We start from the raw sequence: 10,078 nt of genomic DNA, 5'->3' as shown, positions 1-10,078 counted from the left end.
CGAATTTTCATTTGTATTATACTTGTTTGAGGATGATACCGAAAATGTTGTTTGTTTTCACGTATTTCTAGCGGCTGAGGAGATCCTTCTAGAAAATTACAATTTTTATTTGTTTGAAGAAAATTGTTAAGCATTATACTTGTTCAGACCCACAGATTCTGATTTTTTAAATTCAAAGTTACTAATTTAATAATTACAAATTTTTCATTCATCAATTTTAATCTCATTTATGAGACAAAAAAGGTTCGTATTGAGGCAAGTTAACTTGAGACAAGTAAACGCCGCTTTACCTGCCGTGGCCATAAAAGTATGACGAAGACCTATGTCTCGACTCAGTTTTAAGACGCAGCCAGACATCGATGTCTTGGAAACGAACTCAAGACATAACTGAGTCGAACTCGAGTCGAATCATTTTTACTCGGGTACACATTTTTTTTGTCATTTTTTGATAGAATGCGTAGTTTTTGTTTTAAGAATAAAAAGTTTAAAAAATTGAATATTTGGAAAAACGACGCAAGGTGTAAAAAAACTTGACAAAAGTTATATACCACGAAATATCTATAATTTGTAGGATTAATCATTTTTTGGTGAAACGCCTAGTTTTTGTTTTGATTGCAAGAAATAAAATTAAAAATATTAAAAAATTAATTTACTCATCCAAGAAAGAGCTACAAACATGTGAATAATAACTTTTTCATAGGACGCGTAGTTTTTGTTTAATTCGTAAAAAATAATATTCAATTTTTTCTAAAATGCTTGAAAAACAACACAAGGTACGAAAAGAAATTAATAGATAAGCTTTGTTTACTAAATTTACTAAATTTACTAAATTTGCTTACAAAATAAGTTTAAAAATAAAAAAATTGGATTTTTGGTATAACGACACAAGAGACGGAGAAATAATGAAAAGACAAAAGCTGTATATTCTTGTCATACAAATATGATAAAAAAAATCTTTTTTTGGAAAAAAGACACAAACTGCATCTTATTGAAAATACAAATGGTTGATTTTTTTAAAAATATAATCTTTTACATTTTCTTGTTGGAAATTCATCTTTTTGGGTTGAAAATTCAACTAATTCGTTAGAAGTTGAACAGTTTTCTTTGAAATAACTTTTCTCTGTTAAAGATGCATAATTGTGGTTGAAAATGCATGTCCTATTTGAAAAATTTCACTGCTTCATACAATTTTCGTTGTGTTTTACTGAAAATTAATTTTGTGCTGAAAATTCTACCTTTCTATTTTATAAATATCCAAAACAATTGCAGATACAGCAAATCAAAAACTATTCCTCCCTTCTTAGACCGTTTAAATTTTCAACTAGGATTTCAGCCAAATTCAGCAATATATTCGGTCTTACGGTCAATGATAAAGTCAAAATAAAAGCATCCGATATAACATGTAAAGAACATTTATTTATTTTTAAAAAATCCTCAAAGTTTCGACCAACATGAAATAAATATGTTTTTCACATGTTATTTCGGATGCTTTATTTTGACTTTATCATTGACCGTAAGACCGAATATATTGCTGAATTTAGCTGAAATCCTGTTTTCTATTTTATGTTGAAAATGCATACTTTTTAAAATTAAAAATTCAAATATTTGGTTAAAAACGTCTGTATTCTGATGAAAATTCGTTTTAAAGAAGAATGTATTTTCTTGTTTGAAAATTCATATAGTTGGATAAAAATGTGTTTATTTTATTAATAATTTGTTATATATATATATATATAATTATATATATACTTGTTATAATCACCTTAAGTTTTTTTAAACGTAAAATAAATATGAAAACTTTATTCCTGAAAAATTACGTAAGAGAGTGGAAAAGAAGGGACCTAATTTCTGCTGAATCTTACAAAGGGAGACACGTGATTTTAAATTTCAGAAAAAAGCTTCACCTATTATATAAACGGTCCCCTTTTCCGATCAGTGGCTGCCCTGGGGTAAATTATTCAAGTGAATTCCAGGAAATTCGGATCAATTCTGAATTTTCCAAGAGATGAAAAAAGGTTACTGACTATTGAAAAGCCATTAGCGCTTTGGCAATTCTGAGCCTTCCTTTTTGTAAAAATGAAGCCCCGACCTAATGAACCTACAACACTGAACAGTTTTCCGGTTATTGCGAAAGCTGCTTTTTCATTCGTTCTTTTATGCATCAGTTCTATGGATTTATTGACATTTGCATTAAAGACTGTAATAAATGCAGGAAATATACCTATGAATGTTCTTGCAACTTTAAGGCTTTAAACAATGCAAATATAAAGTTGTCTGGATTGGTCGAGCCCTTTGATCCAGGATTCCGTGACACAAAATGTAGAAATGTTCCTTGCCATAATAAACGAACTCGCTCACTAATGGAAACTTCAAACTTCAGACACAAATTGCGTCATTCGCGGAAGAGAAACGGACAGACGAGCAACAAAGTACCCTTCAGTTGCTTTCGTCCTTCCTTGGATTTTCGTTCCTTACAACAAAGAACGAGTAATTCGAGAATAGAAGTTACTTCGAGGCGGATTAGATTCTAACTTGAATGTGAGTTTGTATTTCAGTTACTTTTAAAAGGGATTTGGATGAATGGAAGTGAGTCAAAATGTAGAGGATCGAATTAAACTCTTGAGCTGAAAATTCAACTACTTGGTTCAGAGTGGAACTACCTTATTAAGCATTAATTTTATTGAGATGAACATTCAGCTCCTTTATAATAAAGTAAGAAAAAATGGAAATCGAAACAAAGAGTTAAATTTTGAAGACCAGAAGATGCATTTTCTGCAAAACAATTTTATTTTTAACACCTAAATATAAATTGCCAACTAAATATTAAAATTTTTATAAAATCGTTCAATTCTCAAGTCAAAAAGTGACTTTTCTATAGAACAGTTCAACTTTGAAACCGAAAATATGAATTTCAAACAAATAATTTGATTTTTAACTGCATAGTTTTATTTTCAACTAAGTAGTTGAAATTGTATTAGCAGACTTTTCAATTAAGCAGAATTAACTTTCAACCAAAAATGATGAATTTTATACAGAAAATAAATTTTTTTTTCAAACGAAATATTTTTTAGTCCTAAAAAGGTGTGTTTTCTACAGAATTTGAGTTTTTGATTTTAAATTTTAACAATTGTTTTTTACATTTTTTCTCTTTCTTGACTTAAAAATCTTTCCTAGTAGAAAATTTAACTGTTTCATTAAATATTTGCCTTTTTTATTTTTTTTTATTAAAGATTGTAATTAAAAAAATTAAATATCAGCTATTATTTTAGTTGTAAAGTCAACCATTTTATTGGAAATGGAATTATCTTGTTAAAAAGTTATCTATCATGTTAAAAATTCTATATATTTCGACTTGAAATCTTCCGCGTTTGATATTGAATTCAATATGGAACGTGGAGGGAAGGAAAAATGTTTTTAAAAGCGTGAATTTTTTTAACGACCCCAAAGTATGAAAGCGATGAAGTTACTTGAAAATTCTATCAAAAATCTTGATATTGGATTTTCAAGAGGCGTGTTATCCGATATTCGAACTTAAGTTTATTTGAACGTATAGTATCTGAAATTCCAGTTAGAGAAACAAGTATTAAAGGTATTATTCCGGGCTACAATACGCCTTCCCTGAGACACGTCCTGCTTCTGTAAGAAGTCTAAAGACACGTACTTTCTTGACGGGATCACTTCTGACACGCTTTCTCATTCCCTTCAAATGCAATGCACGTTTGCACCAATGTATTCTGTGAGCAAATTAACTTTAATCTAAGTACCAGTTTACTGGTTTTTAGATTAAACACTTGTAATTTAAGAACAACAAATAGTCAAGTTCTTAAACATGACTACTACAAGGTGACCAATAAAAATCTGAAACCAATTTCATGACCACTTACCCTGTTTTTTTCTTTTACCAATAAAATAATATTTATTTTTACAATATAATAAGTGAGCTTCTTACAATGAAGATGAATTTCCAAAACAGTTCAGTTTTGAAAGAGAAAAGTCAATTTTTTTAGCGACTTTTCGACTTTTCTACATAACAGTTTAATTTTACACTTGGAAATATGTATTTCAAATAAAAAAATTTGATTTTCCAATACATAGTTTAACTTTCAGCCAAATAGTTGAATTTTCCGTTAAGCCGCTGAAATTTATAGCCAATAAATGAATCGTCCACAAAACAATTGCTTTTATAACAAAAAAGTTAATGTTTAACAAAATACTTGAATGCACAAACAAAACAGATTAATTTTCTGCCAAAAAGGATGAGTTTCCAACTACAGCAAAAATATTATTTTTTACCAAAAGTTCAATTTTTAACAAAGTTTTTGAATTATTAACGAAAGCAGTTGACCTTTCAACAAAATAGTGCAATTTACAAAAATGTAACTAAATTTTCGTTTGGAAGAGATTAAATCTGAACCAAAAATATAATAGTTGACCTTCCAATTAGAAAGAATGAACTTTCGGGCAAGAAAAATGACCTTTGTACTAAAAAGAAATTTTCAAATAAAAAAATCAATTTTTATAGAAAATTGCTAAAATTCAAAAGAACGGTTCAATTTTTAAATGAAAATGATAAATTCTGAATCAAAAATACGAACATACAACGAAAAACTTGAATTTTCTACCAAGAAAGCTTTTTTAGTCCTAGAAGAAAAAAATGTAACTACATTGTTGAATTTTTAACCCTAAAAAATTTATTTTGTACTGAACAGGTGAATTTTCGATCTCGGAATATGAATTTTTAACAAAATGGCTTAAGTTTCTAGAAAATTGTTGAATTTGTAAGTTAGAAATATGACTTTTCTGCATAAAAGTTAAATTTTCTATTGAAAAATATGAATTTTCAAAAAAAGGCCAGAATTACCAAACAGTGCCATTATTTATTAAATATTAAAATTTCAGACCAATATGTTGTAATTTTAAAACAAGAAAAAAATTTTCTGCACAAAAAGTTGAATTTTTAATCCAAAAATATGCATTTTTTACAAAAAAATTAATTTTCAACCAAATAGTGAAATCTTTTACTGAAAGAAGGTGACTTTCTAACAAAACATTTTTGTTTTCATTAAAATTATTAAATTTACAACAAAAAGAGATGAAATATGTAACAAAAAGAGTTCAAAAGAGTTGAATTTCGAAAAAAAATTCAGTCCTAAAAGAACAAAAAAAGAGTGAATCAAATTGTTGAATCGTCCAACAAGAAAAACGATTTATCCACAACAATCTTAAATTATCATCTTTAAAATAGAAATTTTCAATAGAGAAGTTAATTTCCAACCAGATATTTGAAATTTCTATTAAAATACTGAAGAGTGCAATTTTTTTCGAAAGAGCTCGATTTTTCAACCAAAAATATAACAGTAGGTTCTTTAATTTAAAAAATTATCTTTCATACAAAAATATTTGATTTTTGTATTGGGTTCTATTAATTTAGTTTGAATCCAGGCGAAAAACTTAGAAAAAGTGATTTTTTTTTTAACCTGGGGAAAAAGGAAGAATTCTTGAAAGAAGGGGGGAAAAGAAGAGTAAGGAAAGAATTGGCAAGGCCGTGGTGTGTACAATTTTTTTCCGATTATGATTTTCAAACCTGAAATTTTTTTCTTTTTAAATATTCGAATCGAAATTGCATGTCCGCTTTTCTTGTAAGATGTTCAAAAACTAATAAGTAGAAATGAATTAGAAATACTTCCTGAGATTTCCCGGTTTTTCATATAATCTTACAAGCCTATTGATTTACCTAATAGGGTAAGGAGGGGCAGCGCCGACTTGTCCCGTGTGGAAATAATTCATGGCGCTATACTGTTCCAGCCTAGACCGCCACGAGTCTATACTGAAGCTATTTTGAGAAACTATGCTAGGGTGGTGCGCAAATGTAACGCTCCAATCGACTAGCCCCTATCTAAACCAGAGGTACTGGCACGTTCTAGCGAATCTAGTAAAATCTAGTAGATCTAAATGCGATCTAGATTGCAAATTTAATACTTATTTTTATAAATAAATAATTCCTGACATAAAAGCACAATAAGCTACATTAACAATATTAATAAATTCCAGATTTCCGTAAGAAAAATATGTAGAATATAGCTCATGTGTGCTTTTTGGCAGAATGTTTCCAAATATTACTGACAGAAATGAAAATGTTAATTGTAAATGTTTGGTAACATTCGGAAATTGCTCTTTTCCTAACATTTTGCTTCTACAATATATAATTAGTAAATTTTTTAAATCTTTAAAGAGATAAGACAAATAAAATTACGGTTACAGGTTTTATTTTAAAAGGCTAATAATTTTAAGCTTAGGAGATTTTAAAATTCGTTAAGTGTGTTGGAACCAGAAGCTAACCTCAAAATTAAATTCTCATTTTACTCCATAAATACTAGAATTACATATTTTTTAAATCATTAGTGCTTATTCCTGCATAATTACTAATGTCTGATTCGAAACTGCAGATCTCGTGGTCGCGAAACGATACGTATTTATACTAAATGGCGGCATGTCGAACATCTGATTCTTGCAATCCGGTTCCAGTTATTGGTGTCAACTTTTTTAGTAATAACAGTAACGAAAAGGAAAATTACTTTCCCAGAAAACCAAACGATAAAATGTCTTTATTCAGCAATAATTTTTACATTCTCATAAGATGAAGTATTAAATTTGTGTAAAATGTGACCCCCCCCCCCAGTCTTTGTCAAATGTATGTATGGATGTATGCATGTATGTATGTATGTATATATGTATGTATGTAAGAATTTATCTATTATGTATGTATCTATGTATGTATGCATACATGTAAGTATGCCTGTATGTATATCTGCCTGCGAGCACGATAACTTTTGAAAAAATTCATCTATCAGATACCTTTTGGTACACTCGTTAAGTGTCCTAAACTAAAGGTCAAATTCGTTAACCAGCCATTTTGTATCAAAATTCAAAAAGTGGGCACATTTTGAATATTTTTCAGACCACTTTTTTTTAAATTCAAAAATTCTCTGTACGGTTATTCATAGTATTTAAAAATTCGAATAATTAATCCAAATGACTTTTATCATAAAATCAAAAATTACCAGATTGTCCCAAACTGATTGCCAAACTGTGCAAAATACGATAAAAGATGATAAAAGGAAAATTTTGCATTTGAAAAATATCTAAAAATTTGTTGTTATCCACCTTTTCATGGGATGCGTAGTTTTGGCTCTAATAATGAAAATCATCATTAACAGTAAAAAAATCTGCCCGCATGCGTGGGCACATTCTTATCACAACTTTTGCTTTTCAATTTATTTTTCGTCTCGTGTGTGGGGCTTCAAAAACTTTGATTTTTATGTTTTCAATGCTATTTTCTTGCGATTGAAACCAAAAACAAAACTATCAAAAAATTATTCATGACAAATTAATGAATTTTTACATTCTCATCAGAGAAGGTATCAGATTTGTGTAAAATTTGACGCCCCCCTTCCCCACATTTTTGGTCAAATGTCCACGTTTTGAGACACCCTGAATCTGAAAATTAGGTTTTCAAAAATGTGTCTGTCTGTCGATCTGCCTGTATGTATGTATGCCTGTCTGTCTGTGAGCACAATAACCTTTGAAAAAATCATTTTATCAGATTGGCCTCTGTAAAACTTTTTTATTATCCTAAATTAGAGGTCAAGTTTTTTAGCCAGACATCTCGCATATAAAATTCAAACATCGAGCGTATTTTGAATATTATTGAGACCACTTTTTTCAAAATTCAAAAATTTGTCTGTACGGGTTTTTATAGTATTCTAAATTTTCAACAATTTATTCTTGTGACATTTTTCATAAGGCCAAAAATTACTATATTTTTATTTCTAAATGCCCTTCAAGTCTAGTTTATATTTATATATAATTAAAAATTTTTCATAAGGACAACCGCAGGATTTCGCCGGGATCGGGTGCTAATCTGGAAAATTGCACCCGCTCCCAGCGAAATCGCGGTAAAATTTCAGCCACAACCACGTCTTACGACCGTGAGCCAAATAACGGACGAAATGAAAAAAGGTCAAGAAAAGAAAAAGTTTTATTCCTAAATGCCCTTCTAAATTAGTTTATATATATATATATATATATATATATAATTCAGAAGTTAAAAACCGGTAAGGCTGCTCAGTAGACCGTATGTGTAAAGTTTAAATCATAAAAAAATATTAAAAATGAGCTGATTCGGTTTATGGAAAAACGAAAAAAGTTGAAATAAAATGTTTAATAACAAAATTGCTCTGCTACCATTCGGTTCGGTTTTGATTCGTCTAGAATCAAACCGAAGGACCTATGACAAAGCCACCGAACGCGTCCTCGGGTTGGGGATAGAGGGTCACAGTACCAAGGGTTTCTGCTGAATATGGTTACAAAAATAAATAGGCAGTCGCGGACAAAAGTCCAGGGGTGGTCCCGATGGAATTAACGCCCAAGCGGAAATGTGAAAACCGTGCCGAAAGCTGAATGGCACCTGGGTGAGGTGTCTAGAACGGTGACTCTGGGACACCGGGCGACCTCTCAGAGTACGCAGCCTTATCCTTGTATGCGGGGCTCTACAAGGATGGACGAACCCCTTTCCCTAGCTTCTCGTGGGAACAACAATGACAACACCAAACATAGTTGTAGTAAGTGCGGTTCAAAACAACAGAGCGCGCAGGACTCCCGACAATGAGTCGGCCAACAATGCCGACCAATCTAGAGCTCGGGGAGCCAATGAAAATGGATTCAATGCGATGGATCGGCGGGATCTCGCAACCTTTGGGTGGACGGAGCGACTGAATCACGACTTGCTAGAGTGCTACGATGCGAGTGTGGCCCCTCAACGTGGTTACATGGCACGGCTGCATGCTCTGTGGTGCGAGAAACACCCGGAGCTATGGCACTTTTCGCAGCAACGTCTGCGAAACCATACTGAACTACTCCGTAAAAGGGGCTATGTAAGCGGAACGCCTACTCCACCACAGCTAAAACAAGCCGGCAACAGAGAAAGAGCGGCGACACTAAGACCAACCGCGGACAGACAACCAATAGATGAAGAGCGATGCTTTACGGCCCGGAGAAACATCAACACCAAGGTTTCTCTCAAGCCTAAAGATCTGGCTGAAATGTATGACGAGCTCCGTGGACATTTTTCCGGTGAATCCGACCTCTGGGCTACCAATTATTGCATGTATAATGCAGCGAAAGCTTTGGCCGATGTGAACCGTAAAACAAAACCAACGGCTGATCATAAGACCAAAAGACGAATGCATCAACTTGCCATAATGATAGGCTGGGCAAGACAGTACGCGTCCCGCATTCAGTGCGTGATTGACTACATCACATCTCGCAGGAATTTTACCGCCAAGGTTCGAAAGTTCGCGCGCAAACTCCGGACCCGTTATCACACACTTGACAAGTCAAAGCTGCTGACCATCAGACAGCATATTGTTAAGAGAATACGGATACTATCTGACGCTAAGAGAAGTCTAGAGCGAAGGGAGAGGTGGGTCAGAGAAAACCAACAGTTTCTCTCTGATTCATCTCGACTCTTCCAAGACCCTCCAGTTACTGTCGAACACCCACGCAAACCAGAGGAGGTCGAAGTATTTTGGAGAGAAGTCTACGAAGTTCAGCATAGACTGGACGAAGACTCAGAAAATATAAAGAGCATCAAGGAGTTATGTGTTGCCCTCATAATACCTGATAAAGAATGCCCACCCATCACTAAAGAGAAGGTGAAAAAAGTATTAATAGGGATGAAGAACTATTCCGCCACGGGACCAGATTGTATCAAAACCTTCTGGTGGAAGAAGTTTTCTTCAACCCATCAGCATTTGGTCCGTATTTTCACCTCATATTTGAAGTCGGAAGAGCCGATTTCAGAGTGGTTGGTGGAAGGGCGCACAATACTTCTGCCGAAAATAGGCAACTTAACTGACCCGAAGAATTACAGGCCAATTTCTTGTCTGAACACGCTTTATAAGATATTTACAGCTATCCTAAATGATAGGATTGTTCGGGCAATTGAACCTGTGTAGCAAGAAATGTATGAACAACGAGGGTCAAAGAAAGGCGTAGCCGGATGTCGGGAGAACCTGCT

Source organism: Belonocnema kinseyi, chromosome 3, assembly GCF_010883055.1.
Source record: "Belonocnema kinseyi isolate 2016_QV_RU_SX_M_011 chromosome 3, B_treatae_v1, whole genome shotgun sequence".
NCBI lineage: Eukaryota > Metazoa > Arthropoda > Insecta > Hymenoptera > Cynipidae > Belonocnema > Belonocnema kinseyi.
The sequence above is the reverse complement of the archived record's forward strand: the minus strand, read 5'-3'. Positions refer to the sequence as shown.